The sequence below is a fragment of the Oncorhynchus keta genome, chromosome 34, assembly GCF_023373465.1.
Source record: "Oncorhynchus keta strain PuntledgeMale-10-30-2019 chromosome 34, Oket_V2, whole genome shotgun sequence".
NCBI lineage: Eukaryota > Metazoa > Chordata > Actinopteri > Salmoniformes > Salmonidae > Oncorhynchus > Oncorhynchus keta.
The window spans coordinates 43,261,507-43,285,595 of record NC_068454.1 but is presented as its reverse complement, the minus strand read 5'-3'; the positions used below and the strand labels follow the sequence as shown (position 1 = coordinate 43,285,595).

Here is a 24,089-nt window from a genome sequence, read left to right as displayed (position 1 = left end):
TACATTTTCAATAAAAAAAATATGTGTACTTCACTGAAGGCTGTTTACAGTGAGGAGGCTCATGTGTCGGTAGAGGTGGCATTAACCCTTTCCATTCAAAAAGCGGAAACATCTTTTCTGATGGTTCTCACATCAATATCTCTGTGCTACAATCACCATTTTTTTTCTCATAAAACCCATCTTGGGTAGCAATGTCGGCATTAATGATATGATTGGTTCAGGCTTTCTCTCAAATGGAAAAACTCAACATGAAAATAATGTTTCATTTGACCCTGCTGCCGCAGCTAGGTTACATTCAGCGCCAACATTCAGATTTGGACAACAATATCCAGGTAAGAAACTGTACATAATTTGTTTTAATGTTGGTAATGATAACATTAACATTTGAGTAATTTCACCGATTTGATTAGATTAGAACTTTTGAAGCTTGGTGAGCTAACTAGCTGCCAAGTCAAGTAGACTTGAAAAGCAAGAATCAACTTGAAAGTGAGTTGACAATTTCTATCTGAGGTCAAAATTCATATTATCTCATAAATTACGTCAATATTGTTAAAGTACATGAGAGCGTTATCAAGTAAATCAGAGATTTTTTAGAAACCTCAATGTTAGCCATATAGCTAGATTGCTTTCTAGCTACCTATGTAACTATGCTGTTAGCCAGTGTTGGTCAAGTCAGTCACCCAAGACGGAGCAAGGTAGCCTACTTGATTAACTCTTGTCTTGTCTTTTTTGATAATGTTTTCTTTGATAACTGTACAAAATAAAATGCAATTGTTGGTATTAGAGCTAAAAACATCTGGCTAGTGGTTATGTTGTCCATAGCTAACCAGCCAAACGAGAGGGGTGCTGTGAAGGATTGGATAGCTATATTTTACTAGCTAAGTTACGTCATATCAACATAGCAATGGAGCCATCCCCTGATGACTACATGGCTATATCTCATTAGGTGTCTGTTTATCTGTGATGAGATTCCTATAAAATATGAAGCGTTTTGGCTGTTGATTGCAAGAATGAATGTAAGGTTATAGCCTAATCCTTATGATAATAGCTTATAAATAATGACTTTGTGGTGGTCAACTTGGTAACTAATTGTTCTGGTCTAGCTGGTTTGTGACTTTGCTACTTACAGGTATAGTTGAAAAATTCCAGAACATTATGTCATGGTATTAGAAGCTTCTGATATGCTAATTGGCATAATTTGAGTCGATTGGAGGTGTACCCGTGGATGTAGTTCAGACTGGTAGAATCTTTTTCAATATTGCACAAATTATCAAAATTATATGCTACTTTGACACTGAAAACTGAGAATCAGAGCTCAATGAAAAACCACCTTGTCTTGAATCCATATTGTAGGCTGCAACATGAGGAAATTATAGTCCTAAAAATGCTTTCCAGTTTCACTGACTCACTCAATGATGCGCAGCTCACTTGCTGGTGATGACCAATGCACTCTTGTTTTACTTTATAAAACAATATTTTACTTTATAAAGTAGCATACGGATTAGTCTTCTCTTTTCATCAGGAGCCATTGCTTTCAAACTTTTTTTGCAGTTTTATTTTGAAATATTGCGAAAGCCCGGTTATTTCTGCATACTGTTCACTGACAGATTTGCCGTGCATTCCCTACTGTAGGATATGCCCTGTTATTGGGCTACACACAACCCACGGCCAGGCAATCTTTTAAAATAAGCTATTGATCCTCTGCGGCTATATTATAGGCCTTCTCATGGTGTGGTAGGCTATTCTGAATTATTTCATTTTTTTCTGAACAGACAGCAATAATTATATAACTTTGGTGGCAAATGTATTTCGTTTTATCAGGGGTGTTGCAGCTCCTCCAGAACACTCCGCGCTGCTATAATTTTTGAAGGAAATAAATGTGAAGTGCAAATCTGGAGAGAAGAGAGTTGCAGGCTCACGTCTATCAGAGCAGAGAGTGGGAGAGATCATATAAATGAAAAATATAGCTGATATGAGCTGAAATTAAATCTCAGACATTTTCCATACGCACAAAAGGCTAATTTTGTGCACAAATTTGTTTACATCCCTCTTAGTGAGGATTTCTCCATTGCTAATAATATCCATCCATCTGACAGTTGTGGCATATCAAAAAGTTGATTAAATGGCATGGTCATTACACAGGTGCTGGGGACAATAAAAGGTTTGTCAGATACCACAATGTCACAGATGTCTCAATTTTGGTTGAGCGTGCAATTGGCGTGCTGACTGCAAGAATATCCACGAGAGCTGTTACCAGATAATTTAATGTTAATTTCTCTACCATAAGCCGCCTCCAACATTGTTTTAGAGAATTTGGTGATGATGCACAGCGCATGCATTTTCTCTGCGACTTTTTGAAATAATAGTCATCATATAGGCATATGGGTTAAGCTGAATGTTTTTCTAAGGTTTGCATCACAACTGACGTTGCCAAATAACTCCAAACGTAGCCTAAAGGCCCAAGACGCTGGCCGACAAAGCCTAGTGAAACGTGTTCTTATAAGCCTAGTCATTGCACAGTCGTCATTGCACAATAAGCCTAGTCATTGACACCATTTAATAAAAGCAGATCCCAGCTTTCTCTTGCTGCTATATTTTCGGCTCAATTCTTTAAAATTAAGCACATTAATCCACTTTACAAATGATGTAGCCTAACTGGCATATTTAAAAAAAAGTATCTGCACATAACCTCCATTCGCTATTTGAGTGCAGGCTATGGATGACTTTTTTTTAAAGACCAGATTAATCTTTACTTGTTACTTCTGTGAATTTTCCTTATCCTCCCTCATGAGGGAGAGAAATGAGAAAATATCTTAAATATATGTGTGTTTTTGGTAACAGAATGATAAGACACTAAGCAATATTTCTTAAATTTACAGAAGGCAAATACTTTCGGCACAACTAAATATAAATGTTGATATTAGTTGGCAGGGGCCTTTACTTAAACATGATTGTGTTTTGATGTATTTTTAATACTCTTTTCTTTTGTCTTTTTCTGCCAGATAATTTCTAAGACCCCCTTTCCATCTGTTTGACTAGAAATCATTTGTGCTCATGTTTTGTTCTTGTCGACTTACACTTTATGGAACAGTGGGGACTGTGAAGAGACACACACACGCACTCACAGGAACAGACACACACACACACGCTAGGACATGCACTCTATACACACATACAGTGTAATACTGTTGTGTATTATACATTTTGTATTGTAGATAAGTAGTGGTATAATAATGTTATGATGTACTGTTTTATCTTCTTTTTTTAAAAATCTGTGATGTAAGTGGCTTAATGTGAGTGGCAGCTACCTTGACATTCCGGAATCTATACCTTGGCATTCCGGAATCTATTTGCCATGCAGGGTCCGATACTTCTCATGGCATGAACAAAAATAATCATTGTTTGCAATTCATATTTCAAAAAATATATAAAATGATAAAAGTTAAATCAGGTTGACTCCTTGATTCCTCTGCCTCCCCAAAAAGATACCTTGAAAACATTTTTTTTTTTTGCCTGAGCATGATAGTCAGAGTTGACTTAAGCCTGACTGTTCCCAGGCTGATGGCTTGCGCATTGTAACCTATGTTTTGAGTGGCCATTGCTGTGGTGGTTAGCCTACCTCACTGCTGGCTTATATGGTGGTGGTGGTGAGATATTCCGTAAGGTAATGTGTACGCAATAGAAAACAGGAACTATTACTATTCAAAATCAACTACTCTAATTACAATCAATGAACCAACATCATCGCTATAGTGTTCTCTACCATCCTCATGGATAGAAAGTTTAGAGCCTAGCATAAGCCAAACAGTCCATACAGCAGGGGCGTAGGTCTGGGATGACACAGACACAGGCCCATCCACTGGGGAGCCAGTCTCTGCCAGGCACACTCAATCAGATTGAGCAAAATCAAATACATTATTATTATTTTTTAAACTACTCCTAACCACCAACCCCCGCACACCCGTGTTGGGCCATCCACATTTCTGTAGGTCCAACCACCAGCGAATTTCTGGCTATGCCCTTTCCATATAGTATGCATAATAATACAGTCCACACTCAAATGCTAAATGCTGGAGTTTGTTTAATTTTGCTGTAAAGCAATTGTGTATCAAAGACATCTTCAATCTATGGGCTTGTTTACGTGTTTACATTGTACTGCTGTGCATAATATGGTAGGCTGTGTTATTATTTTTTCCCCCCAGGCTTGTGCTCTATGCATAAATTCTAATATTTGTATAGGTTTTCAGTATGTGATGTCTAAAATGCTTTGAATGACTCAGCACCTTAGAAAGTGCTGTACATTTCAGCAACAACATAGTAGCCTACCTGTGATTTGTCTGCTGCTCTGCTGAATTGTTCACATTTCTTCTCGTATGTTCCGGTACCTCAGAGCATCCCAGGTTATACATTTTTAACTGTTTGGGCTAGAAACAAGCAGCCTAATCATAACAACAATTATTTGGGCAAAGTTTGTTTTGTTTTTGTAGGTGCACTGGTGCTCTCAATTTTAAATGAGCCTGTTTAGACCAGACTTATGATGGCGAAATCCCAACTATTTTTGCAATGGGCACTAAACCCTCACAGAGATCCTTTACAACACCTCAACCCAACCCTTGCCTTAACAAAACCATTCAGGTGGAGTCAAATAGCCTGCCTTTGTCAGTCAGCGTCTCTGGATCTGCAGTGGCCGTTGTGTCACTTGTCAATAGATGGAGGAAAAACTTCAACAACGACAACACAGTAACGTGTCAATCTGCTATAGCATCATTTTTTCGATAAACACGTGCAGGCATGTAGACTACCGTTATTCGTGGTCCCTGAGTGAATTATTCATAGTCAATTAGGCCCAAGAGGCAGGCAGCAGCTGTCGAACACCAGAAGTGCATTTCAATGATTCATTTGGCGTGCCGCACACCCCTAATTGTTGTTTACCGCTCGCAATCTCCAGCACATGTTATTTTTATGCAGACATGATTACTTTTGGTGCCACTTGGAGAGCTGGGGAAATGAACCCCTGTGCTGCAAAAGCCATATTTCTGTCAAGTGACATGAGACATTTTCAGGTATATTGTTCATGTTCAGTCTGTCTTATCCATCAGTCAAAAAGACATACAACTGGAAGCATTAAGAAGGAAAGGAGAGGCTTGCATTGATCATTATTAGTTCACTCAATCATTAATGTCTTTGGATATGATCCGCCATGACACACTGGAGTGTCACATTTTGTTTAACCTGCTTTAGCCTGGTTAGTCATTAAGAACAAATTGTCTTTTTACAGTGCAATAATGACCTTGTTTGTCAAGAAGCCTAGTCTATTCACAAATGCTCAACATGACCCGTTCCTCCTGAGTGGTATTAAATGGAGTTGTGCACACCGTACAAAAGCCTTTTGCCACAGAGAATTGCTTGAGGAAACGGAATGGCAGATGTTCCAGGGCTGCAATCCAAAACTCTACCCTTCTAAGCCAAGTGTGCACTTGTTTACTCTCCCTCATTGATTTCAAAGAGTTGGATTGGTGTAAGCATGGGCTTAAAGTAAGTGTTCAGTGTTTCCAGAGTGATATGAAATATGACCTAGAATTTATTACAATATGAGTGAAATAGTTTTCCTTCCAAAAAAATGGTAATTAAGTATGTAAAAAGCAGGGTTTCGGTCTTAGAATGGTATGTGCGCTTGTGTCACGGCTCTCGTCGGAATGAGTGTTGTAGAGAGAATGAAACAATGTTTAATTTTCATTTTATTAGGGTCTCTTTTAATCCTTAAACTTTAAAATACAATTTACAATTACATTTTCACAAATAACACTGTTGCAAACAACAGATATACACGGACATATTGAAATGTAAAAACATATTATATACAAAAGTAAATAAGAAAAAACTAAAATATGATGATGATAAATACTCTGGCAATCTGAAAACATAGAGATTGGTTCAGTCATCTACCATAGTCATGAACAACATCAGTCTATTATTTTCAAGTGGTCCTAAAGTTCTCATATAAACTATTACATTTTCTGAATTGTAATGTTTCCCCCCACCCCCTTATATGTCTTCTCTGCTGGGGTAAGACATATGGTGGAGATCCTATTCCATGTATTGACTGAATGTTGGTCGCTTAACAACTGGCTGTTTTAAATGGTGTATTCTGTGAAATAAAGTGAGCATGTTCTTTTTAATTATGTTGTCTATTGCTGGCCACCCAAGAACATTGTGCATGACTACAACAGAAGAATCATATGTCCACTTTAGTCTTGGCTGCTTTATTCTGTGCAATCTGCATCCACCTAATCTCACATGCTGATGCATTTCCCCCAACCACATAACTGTAGTTCTCTTGACTCCCAATTAATGTTTGGGTTGTTTGTCTTAAGAATATTTCACGGAAGATACTTAGCTATCCTTCTGACCATGCACACAATCATAATTGTTTTTCATGCATAGATTAGTTATTTGAGCTGAGTATGATAAGTAGTTGTATAGCTGCATCCCTGGTAGTTTAGTTTTGGACACTTCCTCAATTCGTTCTTGCCTCATGTTTAATCACATCCCATGTTTTGTCTACCTTTTTCCTGATAAAACAGACCAACATAACTTTTTGGTTTTTCTTAGCATCCAAAACAAGTTTGTTCCAACAGACCCACTCCCTGATATTTCCCAAAGCCACTTGTAGAGCTTCCTGTACCTGTTGAACAGATTGTCCTGCTGTATACATTGTAGTATTATTTGCAAATTTAGTAGAATGAGTTCCAGTTAGGGCATAAGAAAAGTAATTGGTATATATTAAATAAAGAAGTGGCTCAAAGCAGCTGCCCTGTGCAATTTTACTAAAGCACGAGGGGAGGAAAAATACCCATTTAATATAGGTGGACTGTCAGTTAAATATGACTATACTAGAGCTGGGCAATATGGACAAAAATACATATTGTGATAAATTGTCTGAATTGAATAAAGGATATGTTTTTTATCCTTTAACTACTGCTACTAGTTTGATGGTTGTAGCCATCAGTTGTCCCATTAACAATCACCCATATTAGCAAACACATTTCTCTAGTATAGACTAGGGCTGGGTGGTAAAACCATATTTTACCATATACCGGTGTTGATGCACAGATGCACATAGCAGTACTGTAATGTTTGGTTTGTAAAATGTAATATAAACATGATAACTAAGTGGCGTATCTCGAAAATGACTTTTTTTTCCAATGACCAATTAAATCTGAGTTTCAGTGGAGCTGCAATTGGGGGAGCAGCATAGCGAAGCTAAATATTGTCCACATGATCATTACCTGTAGATTTACCATTCGGTAATGACTTCAATAGGTGGACTAAAGAGCAAGTATTTTACTTATAACATGATCATCAATCAATTGGACAATAGCTTGCTTGGAAGAATGTTATGGATGGGATGGAAAAAACTGTGTGCCATGCCAGAAAAAGTAGAAATTATGTGTTGTGTGTAAATAATGAGTGATGACAACTAAATTATTTTTCTTGTTTGACAGTTTTGACTGTTATAGTGGAGCCCAGGGGGTAGATTGAGACAGTGGCTGTGTCCAAAAAACCTGAACTTGCGTTCTAAATAGTAGGCCGATTGGGAATGCGAAAATAGAATGTTTTGTAATATGTGACATTTTAAAAATGTAGTATTCTTTAAATGCCAGGATGTCATACTAATTTCGGCTTTTCATCTAGTAGAATTTGCTGCACATGATTGAGGAAGAGAAGTGTTTTTTCAGACCTACAGTGCATTCAAAAATTATTCAGAACCCTAGACTTTTTCCCTTGACTTTTTCCCCATTTTGTTATGGATATAACACATTTTGTCACCTCAATCTACACATAATACCCCAAATTGACAGTGAATTTTAAAAAAAAGTTTGCGCATATATATATATATATATATATATATATATATATATATATATATATATATATATAAAAAACAGAAATACATTATTTTCATAAATATTGTGACCCTTTGCTGTGAGACTCAAAATTGAGCTCAGGTGCATTCTGTTTCCATTGATCATCCTTGAGATGTTTCTACAACTTTATTGGACTCCACTTGTGGTAAATTCAATTGATTGGACATGATTTGGAAAGGCAGACACCTGTGTGTGTGTGTATATATATACTGTAATGTTTGGTTTGTAAAATGTAATATAAACATCATAACTAAGTGACATACCTCGAAAATGATATATATACAGTGCCTTGCGAAAGTATTCGGCCCCCTTGAACTTTGCAACCTTTTGCCACATTTCAGGCTTCAAACATAAAGATATAAAACTGTATTTTTTTTGTGAAGAATCAACAACAAGTGGGATGCAATCATGAAGTGGAACGACATTTATTGGATATTTCAAACTTTTTTAACAAATCAAAAACTGAAAAATTGGGCGTGCAAAATTATTCAGCCCCCTTAAGTTAATACTTTGTAGCGCCACCTTTTGCTGCGATTACAGCTGTAAGTCGCTTGGGGTATGTCTCTATCAGTTTTGCACATCGAGAGACTGAAATTTTTTCCCATTCCTCCTTGTAAAACAACTCAAGTTTTATATCTTTATGTTTGAAGCCTGAAATGTGGCAAAAGGTCGCAAAGTTCAAGGGGGGCGAATACTTTCGCAAGGCACTGTGTATATATATATATATATATAGGACCTTGGTCAGGGAGGTGACCAAGAACCCAGTGGTCACTCTGACAGAGCTATATATATATATATAGGACCTTGGTCAGGGAGGTGACCAAGAACCCAGTGGTCACTCTGACAGAGCTCCAGAGTTCCTCTGTGAAGATGGGATAACTTTCTAGAAGGACACTTGTAGTTTCCATCCGGTAGAGGCGCAAATAGATGTTGTGCTGTGGTGTTTTGGGGTGGTAAATCAGAGTTTACCAATTGATCTCTGAGATTTCTGCCTTTTCGAGAATACGACCAAGGGAGGGTCCGAAAACACATTTCCGATACTGTCATCGGATCTTAGAATGGATCTTAGAATGTGCCAATGTTTGAACGATTCCCTGAATCGGTTCAGAACACGGGTAGTGAGGATGCAAGAATGCTTCTTTTTGCGAGGCTGTCCTTGAAAGAGATCATGTCTCGATTTTGTTTTGGATTTTCTCAATGGCTGTATTAATCTGTCCATTTTTGTACCCCCTCTCCTTGTATTTTCTTTGTGTCTCAGCCATATTTCTGTCGAAATCTGATTGTTTTTTGCAAATTCTTTTGGTTCGACAGAATTGGATGTAGAGCAAACTGTTTTTCAAGGGAAGTGGGTGTCATTATACCCTGATGAAGACAGCTTGTCTGTCAACGTTGGTTATTCGGTTATTCAGTTATTGCATCTGAGCTCCTTTTCTTTTGACAACAGTTGATAATCAGATATGAGGACAGGCTGTACCAAAATGAACGAATAGTGGGAAACAACACAATTGTGCATTACATGACGCATTCTCAGTATGGGTGGGCCTAGTATGTTGATATTCGTTTGTTACGTAATACATTTTTACATTCTAAATAGTATATACACTCAGTGTACAAAACATGCCCTTTCCATTACATAGATTGACCAGGTAAATCTAGGTGAAAGACATGATCACTGATTGATGTCACTTGTGAAATCCACTTCAGCATTGGAGTCAGCATGGGCTAGCATCCCTGTGGAAAGCTTTTGACACCTTGTAGAGTCCATGCCCTGACAAATTGAGTCTGTTCTGAGGGCAAAAGCAGGTGCAATTCAAAATTAGGAAGGTAATCCCTAATGTTTTGTACACTGTTAAGTAGCCTAAATAGTATGATTAAACTTTGAATTGTATGGGAGCATATTTGGTCCACATATGACTAACCTCATTTAAACTTGAGTATTTATGTGCCCTTGACAGGTTGAATTCATGGGAGTGGAGAAGCAAGCCAACTGCAACCACCTGAAAGCTGTGTCGTCTAGAATGAGCCCTTGAGACACTCCCTCCTCCTCCCTCATCATATTCTCCCTTGCAGTGTTCATCCAGCCGGACATTCGATGGTGTTCACCTTACACCCCCCAGAGGAGTACTGAGGCCGTCTTCCTCATCCTCTTCATCAGTCTTCTCAGGAATGGTACCCCAACAATTGATTCCTACAGTCGCCTAGGTAAGAGTTTGTCTGGTTGACCAGTGCTGGGTCGTTAATTCGCGCACACTGTAGCAAAATATTCTGCAATGGAAAATGGAAAACTGCCTGGTTAGAACAACACCCTGCAGTACCAGCAGACCAAGGTTGTCAAATCTTGTGCTACATCAAACCAAACGCTTTTGAACTTCTTCCCACTTGAGTTGAATTAGATTGATATTGCTTTTTAATCGCTGGTGTCCTTATGTCAACTCTCTGGTGTTTGAGGAGCTGCCATTAATGAAGTTGTTTGCCTCGCCTGAGGTAGAGTCAGATCTTTGGCTGCTGTAGGTGACAGGCCTTATGGTTAGAGAGACAGCTGGGAAGGATTCTCACTAAACGGAATGAATTAACTGCATAACATAAAGATTTTATGGCATGTTGTGTGTTTCTCTGGCCAAAATGGGACATACGAATCTGTTGATATGATGGAATGTACAGTCACCTCAAATTATTGGCACCCTTGTTAAAGATGAGCAAAAAAGACTATGAAATAAATAACACATACTGAGCTATATTTTATACAATTTTTTTTTTTTAAATTATATTATTTTATACTAATACAATTACTCAGAGCAATATATTTTGTTTAACAAGTAATAAAAACAATTCTCAAAGATAAGCATCAATTATTGGCACCCTAATGATTCTTATAAAAAAAATCGAACAAAATAAAATCTGCATTAACATTCTATTTTTTTTAAAGTTAACCTGTTTAAAGCAGGACTCCACAGGTTGGTGGCGACCCTATGCCGCCCCACTCCTTGTGTAATGTTTTCACATTGAATGAAGACAAGGGTGTTGAGCCCTTAGCCGCCTTTGGTTGGCCTTCTGGGCCTAGGTGAGTCTTTGCGCTAATCCAGCCTATTCGAATCACCCTGCTGTCCCGGAGCTGGAGAAGAAGTGAAAGTCACTTGCAACCTAATGTTAAATGCGTCTAGCTATAGAATTGTACAGTAACATCACACAAACATGTACAGTGTATTCGGAAAGTATTCAGAACCCTTGACTTTTCCCAAATTTTGTACCATTAAAGCCTTATTCTAAAATTGATTAAATAAAAATCCTCATCTATCTACACACAATACCCCAGAAAGACAAAATGAAAACAGGTTTAGACATTTTTGCAAATGTATTAAAAATAAATAAAGATAACTTATTTACATAGGTATTCAGACCCTTTGCTATGAGACTCAAAATTGAGATCAGGTGCATCCTGTTTCCATTGACAATCCGTGAGATGTTTCTACAACTTGATTGGAGTCCACCTGTGGTAAATTCCATTGATTGGACATGATTTGGAAAGGCACACCTGTCTATATAATGTCCCACAGTTGACAGTGCATGTCAGAGCGAAAACCAAGCCATGAGGTTAACAGAATTGTCCTTAGAGCTCAGAGACAAGATTGTGTTAAGGCACAGATCTGGGGAAGAGTACCAAAACATTTCAGTGGAGCATGGTGGTGGCACCATCATGCTGCGGGGGTGTTTTTCTGCAGCAGGGATTGGGAGACTAGTCAGGATCGAGGGAAAGATGAACGGAGCAAAGTACAGAGAGATCCTTGATCAAAACCTGCTCCAGAGAGCTGGACAGGACAACAACCGTAAGCACACAGCCAAGACAACGCAGGAGTGGCTTTGGGACAAGTCTCTGAATGTCCTTGAGTGACCCAGCCAGAGCCCAGACTTGATCAAACATCTCTGGAGAGACCTGAAAATAGCTGTGCAGCGACGCTCCAAATCCAACCCGACAGCTTGAGAGGATCTGCAGAGAAGAATGCGAGAAACTCCTCAAATAAAGGCATGCGAAGCTAGTAGTGTCATACCCAAGAGGACTCGAGGCTATAATTGCTGTCCAAGGTGCTTCAAAAAAGTACTGAATAAAGAGTCTGAATACTTATGTAAATGTACGATTTCAGTTTTTTATTTGATACGTTTTAGAAATTTCTAAACCTGTTTTTGCTTTGTCATTATGGGGTATTGTATATGATTGATGAGCAAAAAAACTAATCCATTTTAATCCGTTTTAGAATAAGGCTGTAACGTAACAAAATATGGAAAATGTAAAGGGGTCGAAATACTTTCCGATTGTACTGTATTTCTCAGGTAGATTGGTTATGCTTTCTGAGTCCACAATTATTTTGTTGGTGATCAACCAAAATAGTTATCTACGTTCGCCTGTTCACATTTCCTGCCTATCTACGATAGTGATTCCTACCTAGTGTGAACTACCCACCAGAATGAGTGAATGAATACCCAGTGTGATCAATAAAATAAACAATTGCTAATCTGCATGACATATTGGTGGACTATGGGAGCATTGAAGATGAGGTGTTTGAATTTATAAATGTACTCCTATTCCATCAATGTTATGTTATCAATTAAAATCCATGTTTATTTGGCATATGCACAGGATACAGTGGGATGTATATGGGAATATGACTTTGCATTGTAACATGTACTATTGAAATAACCATTTTGTTCATGTTTCCCCAATATCAACCTATAATGCACAGGATAGCTTGGAGTTGTTGGATGGCGTTCCAATTCATCCCAAAGGTGTTCGATGGGGTTGAGGTCAGGGCTCCGTGCAGTTCTTCCACACCGATCTCGACAAACCATTTCCTTATGGTCCTCGCTTTGTGCATGGGGGCATTGTCATGCTGAAACAGGAAAGGGCCTTCCCCAAACTGTTGCCACAAAGTTGGAAGCACAGAATCGTCTAGAATGTCATTGTATGCTGTAGCATTAAGATTTCCCTTCACTGGAACTAAGGGTCCTAGCCCGAACCATGAAAAACAGCCGCAGGTCATTATTCCTCCTCCACCAAACTTTACAGTGGGCACTATGTATTCGGGCAAGTAGCGTTCTCCTGGCATCCGCCAAACCCAGATTTGTCCGTCAGACTGCCAGATGGTGAAGCGTAATTCACCACTCCAGAGAACTCGTTTTCACCACTCCAGAGTCCAATGGAGGCGAGCTTTACACCACTCCAGCCGACGCTTGGCACTGCGCATGGTGATCTTAGGCTTATATGCGGCTGCCCGAAAAAAACATTTCATGAAGTGCCCGACGAAAACTTATTGTGCTGCGTTGCCTCCAGAGGCAGTTTGGAGTAATGAGTGTTGCAGCTGAGGACAGACAATTTTTATGCTCTACGTGTTTCAGCACTCGGCGGTCCTATTCTGTGAGCTTGTGTGGCCTAGCACTTCGTGTCTGAGCCGTTGTTGCTCCTAGACATTTCCATTTCACAATAACAGCACTTACAGTTGCCCGGGGTAGCTCTAGCAGGGCTGAAATTTGACAAACTGACTTGTTGGAAAGATGGTATCCTATGACGGTGTCACGTTGAAAGTCATTGAGCTCTTTAAGTAAGGGCATTCTACTGCCAATTTTTGTCTATGGAGATTGCATGACTGTGGCTGAAGTAGCCAAATCTACTAATTTTGCATATATAGTATAGATAATATACTGGCCATGGTCTCACCTGAGAGAGAGGAGGGTAGATACAGACTAGCCATGGTTCCACCTGAGAGAGAGAAGGTAGGTAATATACTGGCCATGGTCTCACCTGAGAGAGAGGAGGGTAGATACAAACTAGCCATGGTTCCACCTGAGAGAGAGAAGGTAGGTAATATACTGGCTATAGTAATTGTATATCAATTTCTCAAGTATACTCAAAATACTGGTATCGTGCAAAATGTCTGCCATTCTTTATGAACAAAGGTTTCCTACTAAGCCCTTTGCACTGATGTTCTTGAAGATTAAGTCTTAAGTGGGACAGGAGGAACGAGTCTGAGTCTGTGGGGGTTGTTGGCACTGTGGGAAAACCTTATTTAAATTGTTACTTCAATAGTACACGGTACAATGCAATGTCATATTCACTATGTTGTGCATATGTCAAATAAATGTTGATTTTGATAACATAATATGTATATAATGAGTAAATTAGAGAGCGAAAGTACGCACCATTAAGGAATTCGACCAATACTTTTGGTGTATTAATGGTGTATTCAACCAATACACCATTAATTCTTTGTTGACTACAGCTAAATGGGGGAGGGGGAATATGCTAATTTAAGCATCCTATGACTTTCTCCCATAGTCCACCAACATGTCATGCAGATGAGCCATTGTTTACTTGACAGATTACTCTGAGTATTCATTCATTCATTCGTTCTGGTGGGTAGTTCACACTAGGTTGGAATCAATGCTGTAGAAAGGCAGGAAATGTGCTGAAGAGGTAAACATAGCTAACTATTTTGGTCAATCACTAACAAAATAATTATTGAATCACAAAGCGTAATAGAAAATGCATACAGCATTTCTTTCCTCTCTTTCAGTGTTGGATTTTGCACAACCACAGTGTGTACATCCTCAGGTTCCGTCAATATCAGACAGTCTCCACCAGTATCTCCCGGAGATACTTTCACATGTTTGTGTGATGTTACTGTACCGATTTTTAAAGCTGCGAGTGGTCCTGGGCCGAAAATGCTGTCGGACACCAAGCTAGCTAGTATTATCAACTACAAAAGAAACACAACAACAGTCTGCATATCTAGATTTAGCTAGCTAATGTTAGCTAGTTTAAATAAAGGCATTGGGCATCTTTTGGGGTTTCAGTGTAGCTACATGATGCTATTGAGTACAACACAGTCAGAAAACAGAAGATGTTAGCTAGCAAGCTTTGTAACTAAGTTACTATGTTAGTTAGCTTGAACACTGAACACACTAAGGTTAGCAGCTAAGGTAGCTAGCAGGGTAAAAACACAACCCAACACTTAACATTACCAGTCCATGGGAACGTTGGCCATTTCGGCATCACTCTTCCACCTTTAAATTCCAATGTTTATCCGGTTTCTGGATTGGTGTTTAGCAGTCTATTTCTCGCTTCTTTTTCTCTTTTGGGGTTGAGTTGATTTAGATATAGGAACAAAGAATGACGCTTGTTTGCTTTGTCTGCTGCTCTGTTTGTTTCTGGCGGCTGTAACATTAGGTTGCAAGTGATTTTCACTTCCTCTCCAGCTCCGGGGCAGCAGGGTCATTTGAGTAGGTCGGGATTAACGCAAAGACACACCTTGCCTAGAAGGCCAGCCCAAAGCTGCTCAGGGCTCAACTCTCTTGTTTTCTTTCAAAGTGAAAATGGAACATAAGAAGTGGGGCGTCATAGGCTCGCCCACGACCTTCATAAATCAGGCAATGGGTAAAAACGTTCCTGGTAGAGGACAATTGTATCTTGTCCCCACACACAGTGAGGAAGATGGTTCGGGAGGGAAAGAAAAATCCAAGGGCCACATTTGGCAAATGACAAAAACCTCCAATAGGCTCTTTGGAAGGGTTGCCAGAGAGAGCAAGCCTCCAACAAATGTAAACGTCTGGAGTTTGCGAAACGGCAATGACACTTGGATTGGAACAGAGTGCTATGGTCAGATGAGACAAAAACAGAGGTCTTTGGCGTCTTTGAAGTTATGGGACTGTATTGCTTCAACTGGTCCTGGAGCCTCATTTATCAATCATGCGTATGCACAAATCTGTGCGTAAACCATGCATGAAATCATTTCCACGCAAAGTGTGAGATTTATCGCTATGAACATTTGCTTGAGAGTGTGCATATGACCATGGGTACGCACAGTGCCAAGTGATGGAATAAGGGAGCTGCTTGTCAAGTGTAGAATGCGGAAAATACATGTTGAAAATGTCTGAAATGAATTCATGCAGGCATATAATTTAACCACATCAGTGCATTTGTTACGATAATAATCCATATAAAGTACAGTAATTTCTTAAATTAGAGGTACGTGTGAAAGTGAAACCATTGTTGAAATACTATTAAAAGACTGAGATAATGAGGCTGATCTTGCTTTGTTCTGCGGATTTGGCACATGCTGCATTTCACAGAGAGCGCATTTTTAGAGACAGGTGGGACTTTGTTTTGCAGTACAGTTTAGCTCATAAACTATAGTTTCCCAAAACCAATCTTCTAGAATTTTTGTGACCATTTAAGACCTACTTTAAAAAGACAAACACATGCCAGGGGATGAGAATGGTTGCCTACTCATTTGAAGTATTTGTCACGTTTGTTGAAATGGACGGACCACGGTGCAGCGTGATATGAGTTCCACATCTTTATTAAAAGTGAAACTTCTCAACAAAAACAAGCACCGAAACGTGAAGTAACGTAGTGGAACAAGCACATACACAAACAATATCCCACAAAGCAGGTGGGAACAGGCACACCTTAACTATGATCCCCAATTAGAGACAACGAACACCAGCTGCCTCTAATTGGGAACCATACTAAGATCACCAACATAGAAATGAAAAGGCTAGAACACCCCCTAGTCACACCCTGAACAACAACACCATAGAGAACCCAGAGGGCTCTAAAATTTGCCATTACTAAAGCGACTTAATGGTCCCCTTTGTAGCTATGTTATTTTTGGTACGGCTTTAAAGTGATGATTTTGACCATATGGTTAATTAGGGGTGTTTCTAAATGCAAATAGCCAAGGTCGTGCACGAGCATCGAGGCTGAGAACAAATGGTATTTATCAATGGTTATCTTCTACCGGTGTGGGTGTGATGCTCGTAGGATTGTTTGATAAATCACACTTTCCATGAGGTATGAACATTATACATTCCGTTTATAAGTAGTATTTTAGAATAGTTTCCACGCAATATTGATAAATGAGGCCCCTGGGGCCCTTGTTAAGGTCAACAGCGTCATAAACTCTACCAAGTACCAGGACATTTTAGCCAAAAACGTGGTTGCCTCTACCAGGAGGGTGAAACTGGGCCACAAGTGGATCCTCCAGCAGGACAATGACCCCAATAACACATCAAAATCCACAAAGAAATGGTAAATTGACCACGAAATGAACATTACTACTTTTTGAGGCTTTGGCCAAAGTTCTCTAATCAGCAGGCCTGTTAGCCCTTGGACGTTGAGAGAGAGGGAGCGAGACTCTGGCGGTGGTGCCCCACTAATCCTATGATCTAACGATGTAAAGGGATTTCCCCTCACCATGGATCTGGTTGGAGACCTGAGGGCCTGGGTTTCACCCTCTGCTGCCCCAGGCCTGCTAATCCTCTTAAAGAAATGAGATCTGAGAGAGCACATACTTTCAGCCAGGGATCCCCAACCATTTCAGCATCCATGATCCAGCAGGAATCACCCAACCAACACTTGACACCAATGATCCTGGTTGTCTCACGAGGGGGAGGTCGAGCTATTCGTCTGTCTGTCTGACCAACTGTCATTCTCATTTAATTACATGTACAAAACAGATAGATATAGACACCCATCATCATCATCATCATCATCATCATCATCATCATCATCCTCCTAGAGTGCCTGTTCCTCCCCTCCGTTAAATCTGTCCCCGTTCCAGATTGCTTGGGTAAGCCTCTTTTGTGAACATAAACCAAGCGTGCTGGAAACAGCAGTAATAGTAGCAGTGGAGGCCCCCTAATTTAGCTGTCTTAAGGATTTATTCATCGAGGTGCTGCCTTGGAAACAGAGGAAATAATCCTTCTCACTACTCTGAAATTGAGAAATGGTATCTCCTCTTTTATATATATATATTTGATTTAACCTTTAACTAGGCAAGTCAGTTAAGAACAAATTCTTATTTACAATGACGGCCTACCCCAGCCAAACTCGGACGATGCTGGGCCAATTGTGTGCCACCCTATGGGACTCCCAATCAAGGCCAGTTGTGATACAGCCTGGAATCCAATCAGGGTCTGTAATGACAACTCTGGCACTGAGAAGCAGTGCCTTAGACCACTCAGATGATGTCAATTAGTCTATCAGAAGCTTTTAAAGCCATGACATAATTTTCTAGAATTTTCCAAGCTGTTTAAAGACACAGTGTCATGTTCTGGCCTTAGTTCCTTTTTTGGTCAGGGCGTGAGTTGGGGTGGGCATTCTATGTTTTGGTTCTGTGTGTTATATTTCTAGGTGTTTGGCCTGGTATGGTTCCCAATCAGAGGCAGCTGTCAATCGTTGTCTCTGATTGAGAACCATACTTAGGCAGCCTGTTTTCCCCCCTATGGGTTGTGGGTAGTTGTTTTCTGTTTCAGTGTTTGCACCATGCGGGACTGTTTCGTTTTTCATTTATTTTCTTGTTCTTTTGTATTTAGTGTTCAGTTAATTAAAGGAAATATGAACACGTACCACGCTGCGCTTTGGTCTACTCCTTCCTCAGATGAACATCGTTACACACAGTCAACTTAGTGTATGTAAACTTCTGAACCACTGGAATTGTGATACAGTGAATTATAAGTGAAATAATCTGTCTGTAAACAATTGTTGGAAAAATTACTTGTGTCATGTACAAAGTAGGTGTTCTATCCGACTTACCAAAACTATAGTTTGTTAACAAGAAATGTATGGAGTGGTTGAAAAACAAGTTTTAATGACTCCAACCTAAGTGTATGTAGACTTCCGACTTCAACTGTATATATATATACTTTTTCTATTCTTAACCAAAATATTAAAGCAACATGAAACAATTTCAAAGATTTTACTGAGTTACAGTTCATATAAGGAAATCAGTCAATTTCAATAAATTCATTAGGCCCAATCTATGGATTTTCACATGACTGGGAATAGAGATATCTTAAAACAATTAGGGGCATGGATCAGAAAACCTGTCCGTATCTGGTGTGACCACCATTTGCCTCATGCAGCTGGACACATTTCCAGTGGCGGGAGGGTTATGGTATGGGCAGGCATAAGCTACTGACAAACACAAATGCAATTTATCAATGGCAATTTGAACGCACAGAGACACCGCGATGAGATCCTGAGGCCCGTTGTCATGCTCTTCATCTGCCTCCATCACCTAATGTTTCAGCATGATAATGCACGGCCCCATGTCGCAAGGATCTGTACACAATTCCCGGAAGCTGAAATTATCCCAGTTCTTCCATGGCCTGCATACTCAGCAAACATGTTTGGGATGCTCTGGATCTAATTGGACAATGGCATGTTCCTACCAATATCCAACAACTTCGCACAGCCATTGAAGAGGAGTGGCACAACTTTCTACAGGCCACAATCAACAGCCTGATAAACACTATCCGAAGGAAATGTGTCCAGCTGCATGAGGCACAATAAAAGGCCACTCTAAACTGTGCAGTTGGCATGCTGACTGCAGGGATGTCCACAAGAGCTGTTGCCTCCAACGTCGTTTTAGGGAATTTGGCAGTACATCCAACCGGCCTCACAACTGAAGACCACCTGTATGGCGTCGTGTGTGCGAGCGGTTTGCTAATGTCAATGTTGTGTCAGCATGCCAACTACACAGTTTAGAGTGGCCTCTTATTGTCCCCAGCAAAAGGTGCACCTGTGTAATGATCATGCTATTTAATCAACGTCTTGATATGACACACTTGTCAGGTGGATGGATTATCTTGGCAAAGGAGAAATGCTCACTAACAGGGATGTAAATAAATGTGTTCACAAAATTGGAGCGAAATAGCCTAAGTGCGTATGGAAAATGTAGGGATCTTTTATTTCAGCTCATGAAACATGGAACCAACACTTTACATGATGCGTGTATATTTTTGATCAGTATAGTTTGTTAGGGATTCCAGTCTTTTACCTGCCTATCTGTCTTACACATGTGTTTAACCCTAGCGTGGATCCCTGTTGACGTACATTTCTCACACATGGCACATTTTTTTATGAGTTTGTCCAAAACCCACTTCCACAGTTCGGTTATCCTTTAACTTGTAAACTGTCCCTGTTGGCATCATGTTTTTATGGGTTTTGCTGATGAGTCTTCATTGTCAGGGTGTTTTGCAGGAAGACTTTCATAGTCCTGTTATAATAATGTAGTTTGGTCTATCCTAGTACTTTCCCCCTGAGCACCTGTCAGCTGTCTAACTACAAACAATGAAGCCCTTACAGGTTGAAACATCTGTCTGAGCCCTCAGAATTGTGGACTCTGGTTTTATTTAGCATTTTAGTTGGAGAGACAAGGAAACAGCGAATTGAACCAATGTGGCTTTGCACATAGCCCCAATACGAAGGCTCACAATTCCAAGGCTACAGTGCGATACAGTAGTAGACTTGCACCATCTTTCCCATTCTTCCTAGAAGGCAGCCTCCACTAAGCTGCATCACATAGACTGAATCATTTGTTGAAGTCGTACAGGGACATGCAGCCCAAGATGGTTATGCCCTCAAGTGAATGTTCTCCAGCGTCACTCTTTGCTTTCATTTTTGCTTTTGTATAGCGTTGTTTTATGATAATTTTGTTTGAAGAAGTTGTCAGGACAGTGCCATAACCAAAGATACTTTATTGCAGGATTAATTATTGAGTTCAGTGTGTTTTCAATTGCCTAAGGTTTTTTTAAACCACATTTCTGTAAGAAAGATGTTCTGATGTCCTAACGGGACTCGTCGAGGACAAATAAAAAGTGATTTTGTTTGGTTGTGGCGAGCTTTAGGCATTCATCATACCCTCTCTCTTATTTCCAGTGTTCTTATGCTAAATTTGTAATAGCCCAACCACAACCACTGTAGGATGTTGAACTCACTCATTCAACAACAGCATGAGCTTTGGTTGAGACATGCCAACAAACACAGCCCAGGAGTCGAGCAACCCTTATTCAAATGTCCAATGTTTTTACTGTTTGGACATGTTACTGTTGCAGACAATGTGTTGAGCTGCCAATCCAAAACCCAGCATCACCCGTTTTAATTACTACATCTTTGTAACACCCTTGGAAAATGTATATTCTTGTAAAAATTGGATGATAAATGAATGGGTTTATTTCATTCAAAAAAATAGGTTTTCCATATTGCTGGTTTCATCACAAAACTGTAGTTACCCGTATCTCTCTTAAATACACTAATCAAAGTTGTTTACGAGCGTCCTGCTGCGTTCCCCATGAAAGGCCAATTGTGTCTCGCCCCATATTTTCAAAACACTGAGGTCACAGGCATTGCTTGATTATGGCCGTGCTATTGGCACAGCGCAGGCCATGGCATTCTGGGACGCTGGTGTGACCTTGCTCGGATTACGGATTATTCTTGGATTATGCGTCAGCCTGGACACAACAGTCCCATACAACACCTCCAAATGTCCATGAATACTGGCTGAAGTTATCTATTACATTCTCTCTCTGGTCGAGTGGGTCCAAACTTCTTTTTCCTTCCTATTGTACGTTTGGTTATGTAAATAGTTTGTGGAAGGAGGCCACGGTATGTTTAATTTGAGTTCTAATATTTTTTCCCCTGGTGTTTATTTTGCTTCACTGTCTGAAGACAGACAGCTTTGGCTGAGGACCCGTTAAGTTGCTTTTCCCTGAAGATACTAAAAGTCTTCAAAGAATTTGTCTGGACGGATTGGATTTTGAATGTCGGCAATCGTATGTCATTTTCTGCTTCTTTTCACCCTGGCGTCATCAAACTGGCATGCTTCAGGAATGTGCTCTCAGGGAGAATTAATCAAAAGCTTTTCTAACTAGCAGTGTTATAATATTTTCAATTGCATTTAATTTATTAAATGAATTCCAGTTGTAACATTTACCAAACTGAGAGAGAAGAGCTCCAGACTAACATTTTACCCTGATGGCACTGGTCCCACTAACTTTTTCAGTTGGTGGCACCAAGCCATATGTCAGGTCTGCGTAAATGGCTTGTAAGAGAGTCAGGTGCAGGAGAGCAGATATTGGGTAGCCAACGGAGCCTTTTATTTAGGCGAACCAAAAGCACATGGCAAAATAGACACAAAATAACAATTCAGGTTAACAACCCAGCGCAACAGACTAATGTGCGCAATACATGAAACAGAAATCATCAATACCACACAAAGACATGGGGAAAACAGAGGGTTAAATACACAACACATAATGAGGGAAATTAGAACCAGGTGTGTGGGAAAACAAGACGAGACAAATGAAAAAATGGATCGGCGATGGCTAGAAGACCGGAGACGTCGACCGCCAAGCAACGCCCGAACAAGGAGAGGCATCGACTTCGGTAGAAATTTGGTTGCACCAATTGTTTTTTGTGGCGTCACGCAATAGGATTTTTAAAAATCGTCTTATAATTTCGGTGCTTTTTTGAAAAGTGTAATAGACTTCTGAGATGGTATTCAAGAAATAAATAGTTTAATCTAACATGTTTAAGCAGGAAATAATGTGCAACCTAAACCAGTGCTTGTCATACATTTTGGCTAGTCAATTAGGCTGTTAAATTTAATTGTTAAAATATAGATTAATTTACCTACATCTTTATGTGCACACACACCGAGTGTACGACACATTATGAACACATGCTCTTACCATGACATAGCTTTCACCTGGTCAGTCTATGATCCCTTATTGATGTCACTTGTTAAATCCACTTCAACCAGTGTAGATGAAGGGGAGGAGACAGGTTAAAGAATGATTTTTGAGCCTTGAGACAATTGAGACATGGATTGTGTATTTTTGCCATTAAGAGGGTGAATGGGCAAGACAAAATATTTAACTTCCTTTGAACGGGTATGGTAGTAGGTGCCAGGTGCAACTGTTTGAAGAACTGCAACGCTGCTGGGTTTTTCACGCTCATCAGTTTCCCGTGTGTTTCAAGAATGGTCCACCACCCAAAGGACATCCAGCCAAGTTGACACAACTGTGAGAAGCATTGGAGTCAACATGGGCCGGAATCCCTGTGGAACGCTTTCGACACCTTGTAGAGTCCATGCCCCAATGAATTGAGGCTGGTCTTAGGACAAATGGCAGGGGTGCAACTCAATATGTGACTGACTGGCTCAATTCGGTCTCATGTAGCAAAATTTGAAATAGACTCAGAGCTAGAAAATGTTACGTCATACACTATAGTTGAGGAACAATGGGAAAGTAATTCTGCTTTGAAAGTTGATAAACATGTAAGCACACTTTTGAGAAATAGGCCCTTGACTGTGTTGGGACACCTGCTGGAGAGCTCTTTGTCTATATTCATTCAGCTTCGTTCACAGTCTCTTAAGCCTTAGCCCCACCCATCTCTTTAAGGATTCACATGCGAGGCCAAACAGAGTACGGTAGTGTTCTAAACAACCAAAGATTTGTCGTCCGCATCAAACTTGTCGTTATGAAAAAGTATAAACACAAAAACGCCAGGCCTGGAGGTTCAAAATAGCATAACTGGTGTATTTTAACACCAATAAACCCATCCGTTTAAACATGAATTTAGTATATGTCGATATATCAAACCAGGAACTAAAAGCAACTTTCTAACAATGCTTTGGATCATTTTTACCTTGTTCGCTAGCTAGCTAATGTCAATGACCATATCATAGCTGACAACATCTTAACTTTAGCTAATTTGTGTAAATTTTTACAGGAAAAAAACCCACAACAAGATCATTATTTACAAGTTAATGGCGAGCTAATTACAGAAAATAGCTTACGGTTATGAGTGTGCCGAAATAAAAGCTACCGTAGAATTTTCGAACTTGGACACACTATTTCAAATAAAATCTAAGTTTATTCACAGGCACATGATACAGAATGTGTAAACGGTACAGTGAAATGGTTACTTGCATAGCGGAGTCTGTTGTTTAGACATGTAACTTTAGCTAATGCGCTTTTGTACATTGTGATCTTCCATACATTTGACCTTATTTTATCGCCTCAAAAAGGTAAATCTTCCAGGTCAACTCTAATATGAATTGTAATTCACAATTTCTCCCCTTTCCAGCAAAATTAATGACGATACCTTCATGCTGCCCGTCTCTGCATGATTGAAGAAAGCAATGGTACTCCACCAGGTCTTTTTAAAACTTATCACCTCTAAAAACACTATAAAGAGTTTAAATAATGTCTCATTACATACCTATTTGAAGGTTTTTATCATTTGAATAGCGTTCTTAGGGCGGCGCTAAATAGATCTTCACAATTAAACTGTGGGTGTCAAGGTTTTTGTGAGTCATGATGGCT

The 24,089-nt window shown here is 39.7% G+C and overlaps 1 protein-coding gene across 1 annotated transcript in view; it reads left to right on the top strand.

Moving 5' to 3' along the window:
- Window positions 1-24,089, top strand: part of LOC118367556 (histone deacetylase 4-like) — a 258,463-nt gene that overhangs the window by 9,548 nt on the left and 224,826 nt on the right. Inside the window, exon 2 of the mRNA XM_052493919.1 lies at window positions 9,884-10,130. The gene's annotated coding sequence lies outside the window, so the exon portion shown is untranslated. The remainder of the gene's footprint in view (window positions 1-9,883; window positions 10,131-24,089) is intronic.